This window comes from Caretta caretta, chromosome 11, assembly GCF_965140235.1.
Source record: "Caretta caretta isolate rCarCar2 chromosome 11, rCarCar1.hap1, whole genome shotgun sequence".
NCBI classification, from domain to species: Eukaryota; Metazoa; Chordata; order Testudines; family Cheloniidae; genus Caretta; species Caretta caretta.
In genome coordinates, this window is record NC_134216.1 from 40,821,690 (window position 1) to 40,839,144 (window position 17,455).

Here is a 17,455-nt window from a genome sequence, read left to right on the forward strand (position 1 = left end):
TATTGGAGGAAAACCCAGATTATAGTATAAAATGGGAGAAAAAATAAATATCTTGCACTCCACTCTGCTATTTTCAAAGTGAAGTGTAAGACAAGGGCTGCCTTTCCTTATGTGCTGGAGTTGTGTTTTCTCTTCCTCTTCTCTGCTGTGCTGCCCCATCAACAGTGCTGCCTGAGCTCTCCCCTGTGTTCCACAGCTGACTGGAGCCTTGCAGACCTTTAATCAGACTTGCACTGTGGAATGTGAATAACAATATTTAAACTTCCATGTTATCTGAGAGTCTGAGCCAAACTCAGGCCACCTCTTGCACACTGCTCTCTGTGCGTGTGCGTGTGTGTGTGTGTGTGTGTGTGTGTGTGCGTGTGCGCACGCGCGTGGAGGAGGCAGTTAGATTGGTCATGACTGTGGTGCTCCACCCTGGGCTCCTGAATGGCTGCTGGAATTATGGAAGTCTTCCAGAATCTCATCGGTGAGCGGGGTATGGTCAACCTACTTTAGTGCATCTGCTTCCCTGATCTGACTGACGAGCTTGTGTAGCTTGTTGCTGCCTCTTGTGCTAAAGAATGGTAGGTGCAAGTTCAGACCCTTTCTTTTGCCCAACACTTTTGTGAAATGAGAACACTGCAGTTTTATTTTGTGCTACCTGGGCTCAGTCCTCAGAGGTTCTGAACTTCCACAGCTCCCAATGGAGCTGACACTTAGTTCTCTTCAGGAAGTGCTGGGCTCTTTGCATGACTGGGCCATTTAGGATCTTGCTAATGCCTGGGGGCTGTAATCTGAACTAATGGGAATACAACATATTGAGAGGCTTTTGTAACTTATCTGAAGGCAGTCAAATTCTATAAAGCATATTAAATATTACAGTTTATTTTCAATATCCCTGCTCTACTTGTACTTAAGGGCACTTGATGAGTGAGCACAGCATTTTCATGTACTATGGATGTACACTGTATTACAAAATCCTTTAGGTGTGTCCAATAACATAAGGCAACTATGCGAGTAGGTAGCCTGAGGCATATAACTTTAGGTGTAAGTAAGACATGCCTAATTTCCGCTCCCCCTCTCCCGTACGTTTCCTTTCCCTAATAGTAGGGAAGGCAGAGAACACCAACACCAGTTCAAACTTCAGCAGTATTTTATTTAATTGATTAAACTACCTGTAAGGTCTAGACGCTGGGTCAAATTACACAGTTACGCTTGTGCTATTTTTGCTTCAGTGGACTTCAGAAGTGTAACTGAGAGGAAAACATGGCTCTTACATTTTTGTTGATAAGGCAAATGAACCCTTGCTGAAATGAAAAATTTCAAATCCAAAACCAAAGCAGATCGATCGATCTATCTATCAATCAAATTGTTGTTGCACCTACACATTCACTGTTGTGGCATGGCCCGGGGGAGGTGGGGTGCAGAGGAGGGCTAGGAGGTCAGTAATATGGGAGGATGCAACTAAAACTGGGAGATGAATACTCTGTTGTTGTGTCCATGTACTAGACACTGAAGCTATCTCATTTGGCACCCAGTCCATGAGATTTGACATACCTGACTGGCAGATGAATTTTGTGGGCCTGCTAGCTAGGCTTTCTTCTGTGTTTTTGGAGATTACTTTTGCCTGTATCATCTTGGAATCATAAACTCCCTGGGGTGGAGCTATGTCTGTCTTTTCCAGATATTAACTTGTATTACTATAGCACAGGGGTTCTCAAACTTTTGTACTGGTGACCCCTTTCACATAGCAAGCTTCTGTGTGTGACCACCCCCCCCCCCCCATAAATGAAAAACTCCTTTTAACATATTTAACACCATTATAAATCCTGGAGGCAAAGCGGGGTTTGGGGTGGAGGCTGACACTTGCAACCCCCCTCGTAATAACCTTGTGACCCCCTGAGGGGTCCTGACCCCCAGTTTGAGAACCCCTGCTATAGCACCTAGGAGCCCCAACCGTAGACTGTGACGTTGTTGTTGGGCTAAGGCTGTAGAAACACAGAATAAGGGCTGAACATGCTGTTAGTCATTAAATAACCTTTGATGGGCACTATTATTTTAGTAGATCTCCAAAACTAAGTTGCTCTGTTGTGTGATTACTTTTTGCTAGTAAAAAAGGGTTAATGGGAGGACACACTTCAAAATCTCTTTGCTGTTTTCATTTTATTTTGAAAGGCTTCTAGATTTCTCTGTGCACCAAAGGCCACATTTAGAAAGCATGCTAGCAATTTTCCATCTAAATGATAACATCTTCAGGGCACCTTAATGCTGTTTTGTACATAAGCAGATTACTTTCCTCTGAGACATACCTAAGAAGAGTTCTTCTATCAACATTATACCTGTTCCCTCACTGAAAGATTGATTGAGCAGCTAGACTGATTAAGGCTGGTTTTGGAAAATGGACTGCCTTTACCTGTATGGTTGTTTTTTTTTTAAATCTGTGAATACTTGAGTTTTAAGGAACCTTTCTTGGCTCTCACAGCTTAAAGTAAGGGCTTTATAATAGCAACTCATTCTACAGCATTTAGCGGAGACAGTTACTACTCTATTCAGTTAATTATTAAAAGAAAAAGCAAGGTTTAGGGCCAGAAGGAAATGACTTCACCTCAAGTCTGTGAAAACAAATACAGAAAGATAGCACTAGATTTCCAGTTAGGTAGAGCTGGCTTTCATGTCCCAGCCCTCCCTACCCTTAATCAGAGAACAATGTTTACTATGGTGCAGGACAAAACAACTTCCTGGGTACATGGTCAGGGGAGAGAGACAGTGAATTTGAAAGGAGACTAAATTAACCAAAAATCTCTTGGGCTTGTATCCAGCTAGCTCATTTGTTTAGATATCTAGCTGAATGTATGTTGTAATGTGCATTCTAATCTCCATGTTCATACTTGAAAATGAAAGTTTATCTGATATTAACAAGCATAATCTTGTTTTGGCCTTCAGGGTTACCCTTTATTCGTATCCCCAAACAGGAGGAGATTCTGAATCTTAACTGAAAATTCTCTAATCTACAACATGTCAAACAACCCCTTTTTTCTTTAGGGTTTTTTAAGCATTTATGAGAGCTGTTAAGAATTAATGCTAAGAAGGCATAGTACGTAATGGAGATATCACTAGCAGAGAGAGAGAGCACAGTATTTACCATACTGATGTAATCGTGTAAGCTACATTATACTTCAGCTCCAGTGAGTAGTGTGAAGTATTGTTGGAAGAAAGTGACATAATAAAGGAGGAATAGCCTTGTGGTTAAGATATTAGGCTGGGGCTTGGGGAGACCATCAACAATTCTTGCCATAGACTTGGATGGTAACTTAAAGTCGCTTTAGGCAAATCGCTTAATCTCTGTGCCTCAGTTCCCCATATGTAAAATGTGGATAATACTTTTTCTCCTATCCCTGATTGTCCTGTCTATTAGAGTGTAAATTCTTTATGGCCTAGCACAGTGTTGAGCATTGATCTCAGTTAGGATCTCTAGGTACTACCAAAATACAAATAATAGATTTAGGATTTTATTTAATGTGAGGATCTGTGATCATGTAAGTACATGCTGTTTTCCAGAGAGACCACACACATACGGCATAACAAACAGCACCACCTACAAACACTTTTTTTGTGTGTCTGATTCCATCAGAAGGGGTGTGTGTGTGAGAGAGAGAGGTGGGGGGAATATGGGAGAAAAGACAGACACAGACAAACACTAATGTAGAAGGGACCATCAAATGACTACTTGTTTTCCTAGCCAGTTGGACTATGCTTTCCTTATGCTTCTTCACTTGTTGATTCCATGCTATTATTAATGATTTCTTTGTAAAAACAAATTCTTGCTCTCCTTCTTAAACTTGATTTAGTGCTATAAAAGGTGTTGAATTGATGGGCTTGGGCAGCTGAATCTTCTGTTTATCCACAGAGTAGGTTCAACACGGACAGCAGTGATATATACTTGCCCATACTATCCACCAGTGTTCTCTTGTTCTGGAGATTAACTCCTGTAGGGGTGAGAACACTTTTCAGCCTCACTGATTCAGTCTCTTGCCTTTCTGCTGAGTGACAAGCAGGTGCCGCTTGAGTCTTGTGAGGTTGACACCTGCATGCTAAGAACTGGAGTGAAAGCACTGGCTTGTGTAATGTACATAGGCCACCAAAGAGCTGCCTCTTACAAAGACTTTCAGTTACAATCCGCCAGCCTGGATTAAAACCAATGAGCCAGAGGCAAAATGCTCATTATCCCTTTACCAGTGCCCTGAGCTATCTATTCATTCCCTGGTTGGGGGTTGCTTTAATGGTTGTGTGGTTAAGGCTGTGGAGACACACTGTGCTGAGGGGGAAAAGAATAGGCACTGACTTGCCTTGTTCAGCAGTGGCTCCTCCACCCAGTTAAGGAGTGGTGTCGATGACTACCCTGCTCTGCTGGAAGAATAGTGTTACATGTAAATCAGGGGGAAATAAATTAAACAGTAGAGCTCTGATTGGGGCAGGTAAACCACTGGCTGTTTCTTGGTGCAGCATTTATTATAGAAGTGGTAGAGATCCCACTCACCACGGTGGTGGTTTTTCATGCCAGTGGCAGCAAAAGATTTTTACATTCACACAGAGTATTTCTTAATGTATGCCTTGCTGATATGGGACAAATGAGATTTACAAACCCACTGGAGAGAGGATCCAGGCAGAGTCGAAGAGGGTACTGAGATGCCAGGGAAAGGTCTGCGTAAGTGAAACTATGAAAAGGGAATAAGTAAAAATTTATCAGAAGTTAATTCTGACAGCGAGGGATCCAGGAACTGGATAATCTGTCCTGGCAAAGGCAGGATGAGTTGACGCTTGTAAGGGCCTGGTGACTGCAGAACCCCACATAGAATGGATAATCAAGATATGAATCTCTTTCTATCCCAGAGCAATTCTGCACATTAACTGGCAGCTTTTCTCAGTGTTAGGTTACAGATCACTGCTATGATGTCAATGATCCATTGCGTGCAGGATTAAGAGCACTAGATCAGAGCCGGAAAGATAACAAACCTCCCAGCATATCTGAAAGACACAAGAGGTCTGGGCTCTGTTCCTGGCTCTACCCCTGATTTGAGGTTGGGCTTTCAGTAAGCCACTTTAATGTTAGGCCTGGTCTACGCTACGAGTTTAGGTCGAATTTAGCAGCATTAAATTGATTTAACCCTGCACCTGTCCACACAACGAAGCCCTTTTTTCTGACTTAAAGGGCTCTTAAAATCGATTTCTTTACTCCACCCCTGACGAGGGGATTAGTGCTGAAATCGGCCTTGCTGGGTCAAATTTGGGGTAGTGTGGACGCAATTTGACAGTATTGGCCTCTGGGAACTATCCCAGCAGTTGTGACTGCTCTGGACAGCGCTCTCAACTCAGATGCACTGGCCAGGTAGACAGAAAAAGGCCTGCAAACTTTTGAATCTCATTTCCTGTTTGGCCAGCGTGGCGAGCTCACCTGCACGGGTCAGCATGCAGAGCCCATCAGCACAGGAAACGATGCAGTCCCAGAATCGCCGAAGAGCTCCAGCATGGACTGAACGGGAGGTACAGGATCTGATCGCTGTATGGGGAGACGAATCCGTGCTGGCAGAACTCTGTTTGAAAAAATGAAGTGCCAAAACATTTGAAAAAATCTCCAGTGGCATGAAGGACAGAGGCTATAACAGGGACCTGCAGCAGTGCCATGTGAAAATTAAGATGCTCAGGCAAGCCTACCAAAAAAACAGAGAGGCAAATGGCTGCTCCGGGTCAGAGCCCCAGACATGCCGCTTCTATGATGAGCTGCATGCCATTCTAGGGGCTGTAGCTACCACTATACCAACCCTGTGCTTTGACTACGTCCAAGGAGTGCGAGGCAACACGGAAGCGGGTTTTGGGGGCGAGGAAGATGATAGCTCACAGCAAGGAAGCAGAGAAACTGGTTTCCCCAACACCCAGGATCTGTTTACTATCTGGACCTGGAGCCAGTACCTCCTGAACCTATCCAAGGCAGGCTCCCGGACACTGAAGGTGGAGAAGGGACCTCTGGTGAGTGTACCTTTGTAAATATTACACATGGTTTAAAAGTAAGCAGGTTTAATGATTAATTTGCCCTGGCATTCTCGGCCAGTACGGCTACTGGAAAAGTCTGTTAACGTGTCTAGGGATGGAGCGGAAATCCTCCAGGGACATCTCCATAAAGATCTCTGGGATGTACTCCCAAAGCCTTTGCAAAAGGTTTCTGGGGAGGGCAGCCTTATTCCATCCTCCATGGTAGGACACTTTACCACGTCAGGCCAGTAGCACGTAGTCGGGAATCATTGCAGAACAAAGCATTGCAGCGTGTGGTCCCAGTGTTGCTGGCATTCAAACAACATCTGTTCTTTATCTCTCTGTGTTATCCTCAGGAAAGTGATATCATTCATGGTCACCTGGTTGAAATAGGGTGCTTTTCTTAAGGGGACATTCAGAGGTGCCCGTTCCTGCTGGGCTGTTTGCCTGTGGCTGAACAGAAATCTTCCCCGCTGTTAGCCACGCGGTGGGGGGGCGGGGTGAAGTCATCATCCCAGAGAATTGTGTGTGTGTGTGTGTGGATTAGTTGGGTTTCTGCTGCACATTAACCCGGAAACCGCAGCCCTCCTTTTAAATTGCCAACCCATTTTAAATGGCCAACCCAACGGCTACTTCGTTTGGGAAATGAGGGCACTGCTGTTTGAAACCATTCCCACATGTTATGAAGGTTAAAGAAGCCAAAAGACTGTGGCTTACCATGGGTGCCTGCAAGCTGAATTCTGTTGTCTGGCCCTGCATGAGTGATCTCTCACACCAATGCAAGCTGAATTCTGTTGTCTGGCCCTGCATGAGTGATCTCTCACACCAAACTGGCATACCCTCAGTAAGAGGCAAAATGCGACCTTGTAATGAAAGCACATGTGCTATGTAATCTTAACAGCATTGTGAAAGAGTGTACCCATTGTTCTATAAAATGTGTCTTTTAAACTACCACTCTCCCTTTTTTTCCCCTCCACCAGCTGCATATGTTTCTCCTTCCCAGAGGCTAGCAAAGATTATAAGGCGAAATAAAACGCACTTGCGACGAAATGTTCTCTGACCTCATGCTGTCCTCCCACACTGACAAAGCACAGCAAAATACGTGGAGGCAGACAATCTCAGAGTGCAGGAAAGCACAATATGAACGCGAGGAGAGGTGGCGGGGTGAAGATGATAGGTGGTGTCAGCTTGCTGACAGAAGGCAGGAGTCAATGCTCAGGCTGCTGGAGGATCAAACTCATATGCTGCAGCGTATGGTTGAGCTGCAGGAAAGGCAGCAGGAGAACAGACCGCCGCTACAGCGCCTGTGTAACCAACCGCCCTCCTCCCCAAGTTCCATAGCTTCCTCACCCAGACTCCCAAGAACGTGGTGAGGGGGCACCCAGCCACTCCACCCCAGAGGATTGCCCAAGCAACAGAAGGCTGGCATTCAATAAGTTTTAAAGTTTTAAACTGCTGTGTGGCCTTGTCCTTCCTTCCAGAATTGGCCTTCCACGCCATGAACCTGCCCAACTGACACCATGATGTGCACATTGCAGGGACCCGTACTTTGTGAGAAGTCTATGTCCATGTCCTCATCACTCTCATCACCGCACTGCAGTCATTTCCTTGCCTGGTTTTGCTTTTGTGCAGATTATGGTTCCGCATATCCCGCTGGATAATGCGCACGGTGTTTATAGTGCTCATAATTGCCTTGGTGATCTGAGCAGGCTCCATGTTCCCAGTGCTATGGTGTCTGTGCTGAAAAAAGGTGCGAAACGATTGCTCTGACGGAGGGAGGGGCGACTAACGACTTGGCTTACAGGGAATTAAAATCAACAAAGGGGGTGGCTTTGCATCAAGGAGAAACAGAATGGCGCCCTCAAGGATAGAACTCAAAACCCTGGGTTTAGCAGGCCGTTGATTTCACGGAGGGAGGGAGGGAGTGGGTAGAAAATGAATACAAAATAAATCTGGTCTATCTCTTGTTTTGATCCACTTCATCTATCTTTATACATCTCAGGCTGGCAGCAGACGGTACAGTACGACTGCTAGCCATTGTCCCATCCTGGCTGCTCAGCAGAAGACGGTGCAGTACGACTGCCGGCAGGACTGAATCTCCATAAGATGAAACTTAAAAAGGGAAATGACCTGGCTGAGTCACTCCCATGTCTGCCCAGGTGACCCGACTGACCTCACCGAGGCTAGCTAAAAGATCACCCAGGAGTACGACGACGATGGCTACCAGTCATACTGCACCGTCTGCTGCCAAAAGGCAATGACCTGCTGCTGAGTAGCAATGCAGTACCGCGTCTGCCAGCACACAGGAGACCTACGGTGACGGTAAGCTGAGCGGGCTCCATGCTTGCTGGGGTATGGCGTCTGCCCGGGTAACCCAGGAAAAAAGGCGCAAAACAATTGTCTGCCGTTGCTTTCACGGAGGGAGGGAGCGAGGGAAGGTGGGGCCTGACGATATGTACCCAGCACCATCATAGAATCATAGAATATCAGGTTGGAAGGGACCTCAGGAGGTCATCTAGTCCAACCCCCTGCTCAAAGCAGGACCAAGGACGGAAGAATCCAATGCACCTCTACAGATTAGGGACCGACTGGCTAGGCAGCAGTTCTGCAGAGAAGGACCTAGGGGTTACAGTGAACGAGAAGCTGGATATGAGTCAACAGTGTGCCCTTGTTGCCAAGAAGGCTAACACCATTTTGGGCTGTATAAGTAGGGGCATTGCCAGCAGATCGAGGAACGCGATCGTTCCCCTCTATTCGACATTGGTGAGGCCTCATCTGGAGTACTGTGTCCAGTTTTGGGCCCCACACTACAAGAAGGATGTGGAAAAATTGGAGAGAGTCCAGCGAAGGGCAACAAAAATGATTAGGGGTCTGGAACACATGACTTATGAGGAGAGGCTGAGGGAACTGGGATTGTTTAGTCTACGGAAGAGAAGAATGAGGGGGGATTTGATAGTTGCTTTTAACTACCTGAAAGGTGGATCCAAAGAGGATGGATCTAGACTATGCTCGGTGATAGCAGATGACAGGACAAGGAGTAATGGTCTCAAGTTGCAGTGGGGGAGATTTAGGTTGGATATTAGGAAAAACTTTTTCACTAGGAGGGTGGTGAAACACTGGAATGCGTTACCTAGGGAGGTGGTGGAATCCCTTTCCTTATAAGTTTTTAAGGTGAGGCTTGACAAAGCCCTGGCTGGGATGATTTAGTTGGGGATTGGTCCTGCTTTGGGCAGGGGGTTGGACTAGATGACCTCCAGAGGTCCCTTCCAACTCTGATATTCTATGATTCTATGATTCAATGCTTGTGGAAAGGGGTATGAGTTACATAGTTTGGATTTAGGAAATACTCAGCTTTGGATCTGATTCCAAATGCAGGAGGATTTGGAATTCCTGTTCAGGCCCTTCTGAAGCACTTTGCAACCCTTTGAGATGGAAAAACATTATATGCAATAATTGAAAAGTATAATTACATATTGGATACACATTGGACTTGGACTTCTCCACAGAGATCTCAATGTAGCACTTTACAGTTAAATATGCTTCTGTGGACATACAGTCTTGCAAGAAATCTCACAGTAAATCAGATGAATCTATGAAGTATAATTTGCTTTAGTCAGGGTAACTAGTAGCATGAAGGATGTTGTTTAAGAAATTGTTAACAAACCAAAACTACAGTTAGTGGAAGTTGAGGTTGTGGCAGGACGCACTCCAACCACCCAAAACTTAAAGAATGGAAATAGAAAGTTTAAGGAGAAAGACTCGTGCATGCCTTTCCAACTTCACATTGCCTACAGTGCTATTGATAACACATTCAGTCTTCATCAGTCCCCAGAAAGCAATGCCTACCTCAGCTGCATCAAACTTGCATTCTAATGCAAAACGTTAATAGTGATCTTAGCAGTGTTAAGGCAGAATAACTTCCCAAATGAAAGGGAATGTGGTAGTCAGATGTACTGCTCTGTTGAACATAGAATCATAGAAATGTAGGTCTGGAAGGGACCGCAGGAAGTCATCTAGACCAGCCCCCTGACCTAGATCATCTCTGACAGGTGGGTATCTAACCTGTTCTTAAAAACCTCCGGTGATGTGGGTTCCACAACTTCCCTTGGAAACTAACTATCCTTTATAGTTAGAAAGCATAAAACCATATGAGGTCATGGTTTAAGGTTTTTGTGTTAGTTTGAAGTTGGGGTATGTATTGCTTCTACATATCTTGTTATAGATGGTAGTGACAGCCTTATCAAGTGCGTTCCTGATATCCAGGAGTGGCTGCAGTATTCCTGTATTACATGTCTGCCTTTTTTGTGTCCCCTGTCCCTGTCTTGCCAATATGGAGTCTACCTCTCAGCCTTCAAACAGGTAAATGTGGGACACCAGCAAATGTGATGGTTATACACTCCCAGACCAGGACAATTTTAAAACTGGAATTTTATTACACTTGGTATCAAATAAACAGCTTGCAAAAGCCCCATTGCTGCTCAGTCCTTTCAGAGCATGCACAGCTCTGCTGCTGTGACCAAGATCTATCCCCTCAGCAGACCTTCAATTCTTAAAGGGACAGACCACAAGTAAATCTAACCCTGACATTCCCTTATGAGTACTACGCTTTTCCCTTGTAAATGTAATGTTATGACATTTTTATTAACAAAGTGTAACACACAGTTCATTCATCTGGTTTGTTAGCAGTGGTCCTTGAGTTCTACAACTCTTAGCTTGCATTTTCACATAGATTTCTCCTCTTTCAAAGGTTCTGGTATTGATGGTGAAACCTTGTGCATGTTTCTTCAGTTTATTTCATATCAAGCAGAAAGCTTTTGCTTCAATTGTAGTTCCACTATTCAAAGGAATAACCAGTTCTGAGCAGCTTAAATTCCCAAGGATATTCCTATCCTATGAAATAACAGTTTCTATATGATCAATGGCATAACCATGTAACTCCAAGTCACTGGACTTATGGCAAACTATTTAGAAAACATCTATTAAATTAACATAACAAACTATGTAGAACTAACAAACACTCCATTTAGAACCGGGGTCAGCAAACTTTCAGAAGTGGTGTGCCAAGTCTTCATTTATTCACTCTAATTTAAGGTTTCGTGTGCCAGTAATACATTTTAACGTTTTTAGAAGGTCTCTTTCTATAAGTCTATAATATGTAACTAAACTATTGTTGTATGTAAAGTAAATAAGGTTTTTAAAATGTTTAAGAAGCTTCAATTAAAATAAATTAATATGCAGAGCCTCCCAGATCAGTGGACAGGACCCGGGCAGTGTGAGTGCCACTGAAAATCAGCTTGTGTGTCGCCTTTGGCACGCGTGCCATAGGTTGCCTACCGCTGATTTAGAACAATATCCATACCATAAGTCAATATCACACCATTTACAAATGTTACATCAGTCTTAGATAGAATGGAGGCTAATATAGGAATAGTACTTGGTAGGGCATGTGACAAACATGAGGGCAACCTCATGGTGCATTTTCCAGTCCAGTTGTTGGATTTAGACACTAATAAGTAAGTGTCCCTAAATGTTCGTACATCTTTGTCTGTGGGGCTCTGCTCTCTCTAATTGGATGACTTTTGTGTGCCAGTGGATTGTTCTGGTGATCTGTCCTCTTGTGCACTGTTGATTTCAGTTTCCGTTATTACATTTTGGCATTCACGTGTATCAATGGCTGGTGTGAATGTTGCACTAACCTGATCTACAATTTCCAAATTTACAGGATCAACAACATCCTCATTTCCAGGATGTGGATAAAATGTTTCTGTAAATAGATTCAGAATATCTGGTACCATCATATAGTGTAATTCATCTTCACTCTCACTTATCAGAATCTCTTCCATTAAAGAGTGAGAATGCTGTAGCCTCCCTTCATGTACAGTTACATGAATAGATTACCTTATTAAGGGAGTCCCTCTAGTTTAACTTTTGTTCTTCTGGCAACGTTTTCTACATAGCCAGCAGTGTTCAGTTCAGCTTTTCTACTTACCCATTGTCCTGGGGGTAAAGTGGGGTTAAGGAAGATGTTTCAATTTTACAATAGTGCTGTAACTTTCAGAAAAAAATATTTTCAAACTCTGCTCTTCGGTCATGATAAATCCTTTTGGGGGATCAAAATTTTAAAAGAGAGTCATTGAAGATCAGGTCTGCCACAGTCTTTTCTGACTTGTTGGTGCTGAGGTAGGCTTGAACAAACCTAGTGAAGTGAATCACTCAAAGATGTATTCATATCCTCCTCTGCTTCTGCCTAGATACATTAAGTCTATTGATACAAGGTCAAATGATTCTTTTTTAACAGTTAGTGGAACTCTGGTAACTGGTGAGGTTTCCTTTTCTTGACACATGTGCAGACTCTAGTGACATAATGTTTTATGTCCCTCTTCATTTGTGAGCAATAAAATTGATCTCTTGCAAGACTGATTACTTGCTCTATTCGAAATGTCCCCTATCTTCATGTAGTTCTTGATACACTTGCCTTTTTGTATTTTTCAGGTAATACCAGTTGATTTTGAAACTTGTTTTTTTTTGATAAAGTATTCCATCTGTATCCAACTGCAACTGATACCATTCATGCATCAGGGTGGTGATCTTAACACATCCTCCTGCATCTGATGAAGTGAGCTGTAGCTCACGAAAGCTTATACTCAAATAAATTGGTTAGTCTCTAAGGTGCTGTCAAGGTTCCTCCCCCACTCTGAACTCTAGGGTACAGGTGTGGGGACCTGCATGAAAAAACCCCCTAAGCTTATCTTTACCAGCTTAGGTCAAAACTTCCCCAAGGTACAAAATATTACACCCGTTATCCTTGGAATGGCCGCTACCACCACCAAACTAATACTGGTTACTGGGGAAGAGCTGTTTGGACGCGTCTTTCCCCCCAAAATACTTCCCAAAACCTTGCACCCCACTTCCTGGACAAGGTTTGGTAAAAAGCCTCACCAATTTGCCTAGGTGACTACAGACCCAGACCCTTGGATCTTAAGAACAATGAACAATCCTCCCAACACTTGCACCCCCCCTTTCCTGGGAAATGTTGGATAAAAAGCCTCACCAATTTGCATAGGTGACCACAGACCCAAACCCTTGGATCTGAGAACAATGAAAAAGCATTCAGTTTTTACAAGAAGACTTTTAATAAAAAATAGAAGTAAATAGAAATAAAGAAATCCCCCCTGTAAAATCAGGATGGTAGATATCTTACAGGGTAATTAGATTCAAAAACATAGAGAACCCCTCTAGGCAAAACCTTAAGTTACAAAAAAGATACACAGACAGAAATAGTTATTCTATTCAGCACAATTCTTTTCTCAGCCATTTAAAGAAATCATAATCTAACATATACCTAGCTAGATTACTTACTAAAAGTTCTAAGACTCCATTCCTGTTCTGTCCCTGGCAAGAGCAGCACACAGACAGACCCTTTGTTCCTCTCCCTCCTCCCAGCTTTTGAAAGTATCTTGTCTCCTCATTGGTCATTTTGGTCAGGTGCCAGCGAGGTTACCTTTAGCTTCTTAACCCTTTACAGGTGAGAGGAGCTTTCCCCTGGCCAGGAGGGATTTCAAAGGGGTTTACCCTTCCCTTTATATTTATGACAGGTGCCACAAGTACTCCTTTTCTTTTTGTGCTGGTTATTCAGTTTGTGTGCAAGGACTTATAATGAAGAATTTTAGCAATTGTTGGATCTTCCTTCTGAGCAGCCAAACTGTCTTGCCGTGGAATAGGCTTTATGGTGGATTTAATACCCGTGGAGAAGTTTTCTATTGCCAAAGAATTAGTAGTAATAACTGCTAACTAAGATACTTTGTCATTTCTTTGTACATCCAAGAACTGTAAGACGGCATTAACAAATTTTTTGCTTCTCTTTTCTGTCCATTCTGTCTTCTATTTTTCCATATCAAGGGGAATTCTGGGTAACATCTGTTTCCACATTAGATTTCCCTGGATGATATTTAACTGTAAAGTTAAAGTCAGCCAATTCTGCAATCCACCGGTGTGCTGTGGTCTTCAGCCTGGCAGAGGTGAAGACATAAGTTAGCAGGTTGTTATCACTGTAAACTGTGAAGGATTGTTCATAGTAATAGTCACAGAATGTATCAGTTATGGCCCATTGCAAAGGTAGACACTCCAGCTTTCCTGCGTGAAGGTGATAATTCTTCTCAACTGCAGTTAAAGTTCTTGTCCCATCTAGTGAGTGCTAGTTTACCTTCTGATGCTGATACAAGACTGCACCTAGTCCCTTATTGAAAGCATCTACATGAAGGATAAAGGGTAAGTTAAAATCTGAATAGATTTTATTAGTGGCTGTACCAGGCAGTCAATCAGCGGGGTTTAACGCTCTTGGATGTTGGTTGTGATGCTGTATGGAACGTGGGAGACCATTTATAAATATTACCAATATTATAAAATTGCAAGGAATCTGACCAGCTATGCTGTGTAAGGTATCTGTGAAAATGTTATGATTTGCCAAGTATGATTTTGTTTATATGTTTGTATCACCTTTTTACTGTGAGTTATAGATATGTATGATACATCCTGTAGTTCAAACGTGTGTTGTGCATCTGGGTGACTTCCCCAGAGAGATTGGCATCAGCCTAAACTGTTCAATGTCCCATCAAGGGTTATCAGCTGTACAATGAACCCGTTGAAAGGAACCAGGGAATACACCTCATGAGTCAGCAAGGCATGTGGTATGCGTATGGACAGAGAACTCTAAGGCTTGTACATGCCATGTGCCGGGCAGCTTGTGTTTGGTACAAAGGAAGTACAGGTTACGTGGCAAAAGACTATAAAAGGCAGCTGCATCATCTCCATTTTGTCTTCATTCCTACTTCTTACCTCTGGAGTAATTTTTCTACAAACTTAAGCTCTGAACGAAGGACTGAATAACCCATCCAAGCTGTGGATGTATCCCAGAGGGACTTTCAAGCCAGCAAACTCGCCAATGCTGCTAAGAACCTGTTATATGGATTTTGAATCTCTGTATGTATCGGAGTGCTTTATCATTTAACAACTCTCTTGTTGTTTTCTTTTTTCTTTATAATAAACCTTTAGTTTTATATACTAAAGAATTACCCAAAAATACCACGCTGCCAGGTAAGGTCCAACCTAATATTGACCTGGGATTGCAATGTGGCTGGCCCTTTGACGTTCAGAAGAACATTTTGTATAGCGAGCAAAGGTTTTTTTAAATAACTTCTCACTGTTCTGGATCTAGGTGCTGACTGGGAGCCAGAGAACTGGAATGCAATAAGGGGGCTGTGTGACTTGATAACCAGTGTGAGGAATCAGAAGTACAGTTTGTGACTTGTAGGTGAGTTTAACTTCACTGTTAACCACCAGTTTTGGGAGTATCTGCTCTCCCTTTTGCAGCCTGCCGTGCCCAGGGCATTTTCAGTGAGGGCTACCCCAGGCACCCTGGGTCACATTGGTCAGTCCAGGTAACTGAGTGGTTGGAGGGTATCTGTCCAACAGACCCCCGTCTCTTGCCTTTTGGTTTTCTTCCTTTTCCGAGTCCACTTTTGATGGTATTGTGTGTCAGATGCCTGTGGAACAGACAACCAGTCATACAAGGCCATTGCTATTTGGGAAAAGTCTTGAATGTACCTTCTATAGTAGATGAGGAAACCTAGCAGCTTGGGAAGTACTCTGCAAAAGCACAAACCACCTGTGAAATATCTGTCACCCCGACCCCAGAAAACAGAACTAGTGTTAAAGAAATACTTTAAGACACCAGGACAGATTGGGAACTCCCACCAAGAAGGTCAAACCGAAGCCATTTGTCTCATCAAATCGAAAGCTGTGAAGCCCACTCCCCTCTTATGAAGTCCGAGCTCCAGGGTGCTGAACGTGCTAATGCAAGTGCTGCTAGCCCAAGAACTGCACGGAGAGCCTCACGGCTGAGGGCTGAACAGGAAAACCCTGTGAGGCTCTGCAGTGACAGCCTGAGAACATCCACTAGTGCAAGAAATGCAGCCAAATGTAAGATACTGGTTATCTGAAATGCTAACCTGCATTAAGGTGGGGTAACATAGATGTGGTTTTACAGTATTAGTAAGCATTGGGAGGAGCATGATAAGAATGTGTTCAGGAACATGTGCTTGCAAGGCATACCATGCCCAAAGTACATTCTTTTGGCAGAATAGTAACTATTTAGCCTGGAAGCGTGACTCACAGTGGGATGTGTAAAAAGAAAAGGAGTACTTGTGGCACCTTAGAGACTAACCAATTTATTTGAGCATGAGCTTTCGTGAGCTACAGCTCACTTCATTGGATGCAAGCTGTGGAAAGTATAGAAGATCTTTTTTTACACACAAAGCATGACAAAATGGGTGTTTACCACTACAAAAGGTTTTCTCTCCCCCCACCCCACTCTCCTGCTGGTAATAGCTTATCTAAAGTGATCACTCTCCTTACAATGTGTATGATAATCAAGGTGGGCCATTTCCAGCACAAATCCAGGGTTTAACAAGAATGTCTGGGGGGGGGGGGGTGGTAGGAAAAAACAAGGGGAAATAGGTTACCTTGCATAATGACTTAGCCACTCCCTGTCTCTATTCAAGCCTAAGTTAATTGTATCCAATTTGCAAATGAATTCCAATTCAACAGTCTCTCGCTGGAGTCTGGTTTTGAAGTTTTTTTGTTGTAATATCGCAACTTTCATGTCTGTAATCGCGTGACCAGAGAGATTGAAGTGTTCTCCGACTGGTTTATGAATGTTATAATTCTTGACATCTGATTTGTGTCCATTTATTCTTTTACATAGAGACTGTCCAGTTTGACCAATGTACATGGCAGAGGGGCATTGCTGGCACATGATGGCATATATCACATTGGTGGATGTGCAGGTGAACGAGCCTCTGATAGTGTGGCTGATGTTATTAGGCCCTGTGATGGTGTCCCCTGAATAGATATGTGGGCACAGTTGGCAACGGGTTTTGTTGCAAGGATAGGTTCCTGGGTTAGTGGTGGTTCTGTTGTGTGGTATGTGGTTGCTGGTGAGTATTTGCTTCAGGTTGGGGGGCTGTCTGTAGGCAAGGACTGGCCTGTCTCCCAAGATTTGTGAGAGTGTGGGTCATCCTTCAGGATAGGTTGTAGATCCTTAATAATGTGTTGGAGGCGTTTTAATTGGGGGCTGAAGGTGACGGCTAGTGGCGTTCTGTTATTTTCTTTGTTAGGCCTGTCCTGTAGTAGGTGACTTCTGGGAACTCTTCTGGCTCTATCAATCTCTTTCTTCACTTCCACAGGTGGGTATTGTAGTTGTAAGAATGCTTGATAGAGATCTTGTAGGTGTTTGTCTCTGTCTGAGGGGTTGAAGCAAATGCGGTTGTATCACAGAGCTTGGCTGTAGACAATGGATCGTGTGGTGTGGTCAGGGTGAAAGCTGGAGGCATGTAGGTAAGAATAGCGGTCAGTAGGTTTCCGGTATAGGGTGGTGTTTATGTGACCA

At 43.6% G+C, this 17,455-nt stretch overlaps 1 protein-coding gene across 2 annotated transcripts in view; it reads left to right on the plus strand.

Annotated features, from left to right (window-relative positions):
• The first annotated feature begins 372 nt into the window (after window positions 1-372).
• The window catches only part of LOC125644522 (uncharacterized), a 38,298-nt gene continuing 21,215 nt past the window's right edge, over window positions 373-17,455 (plus strand). The window contains exons 1-2 of one of the 2 annotated variants that reach the window (XM_075117615.1): window positions 373-469; window positions 15,224-15,319. The gene's annotated coding sequence lies outside the window, so the exon portion shown is untranslated. The remainder of the gene's footprint in view (window positions 470-15,223; window positions 15,320-17,455) is intronic. The other variant, XM_048868563.2, reaches the window with a different exon arrangement.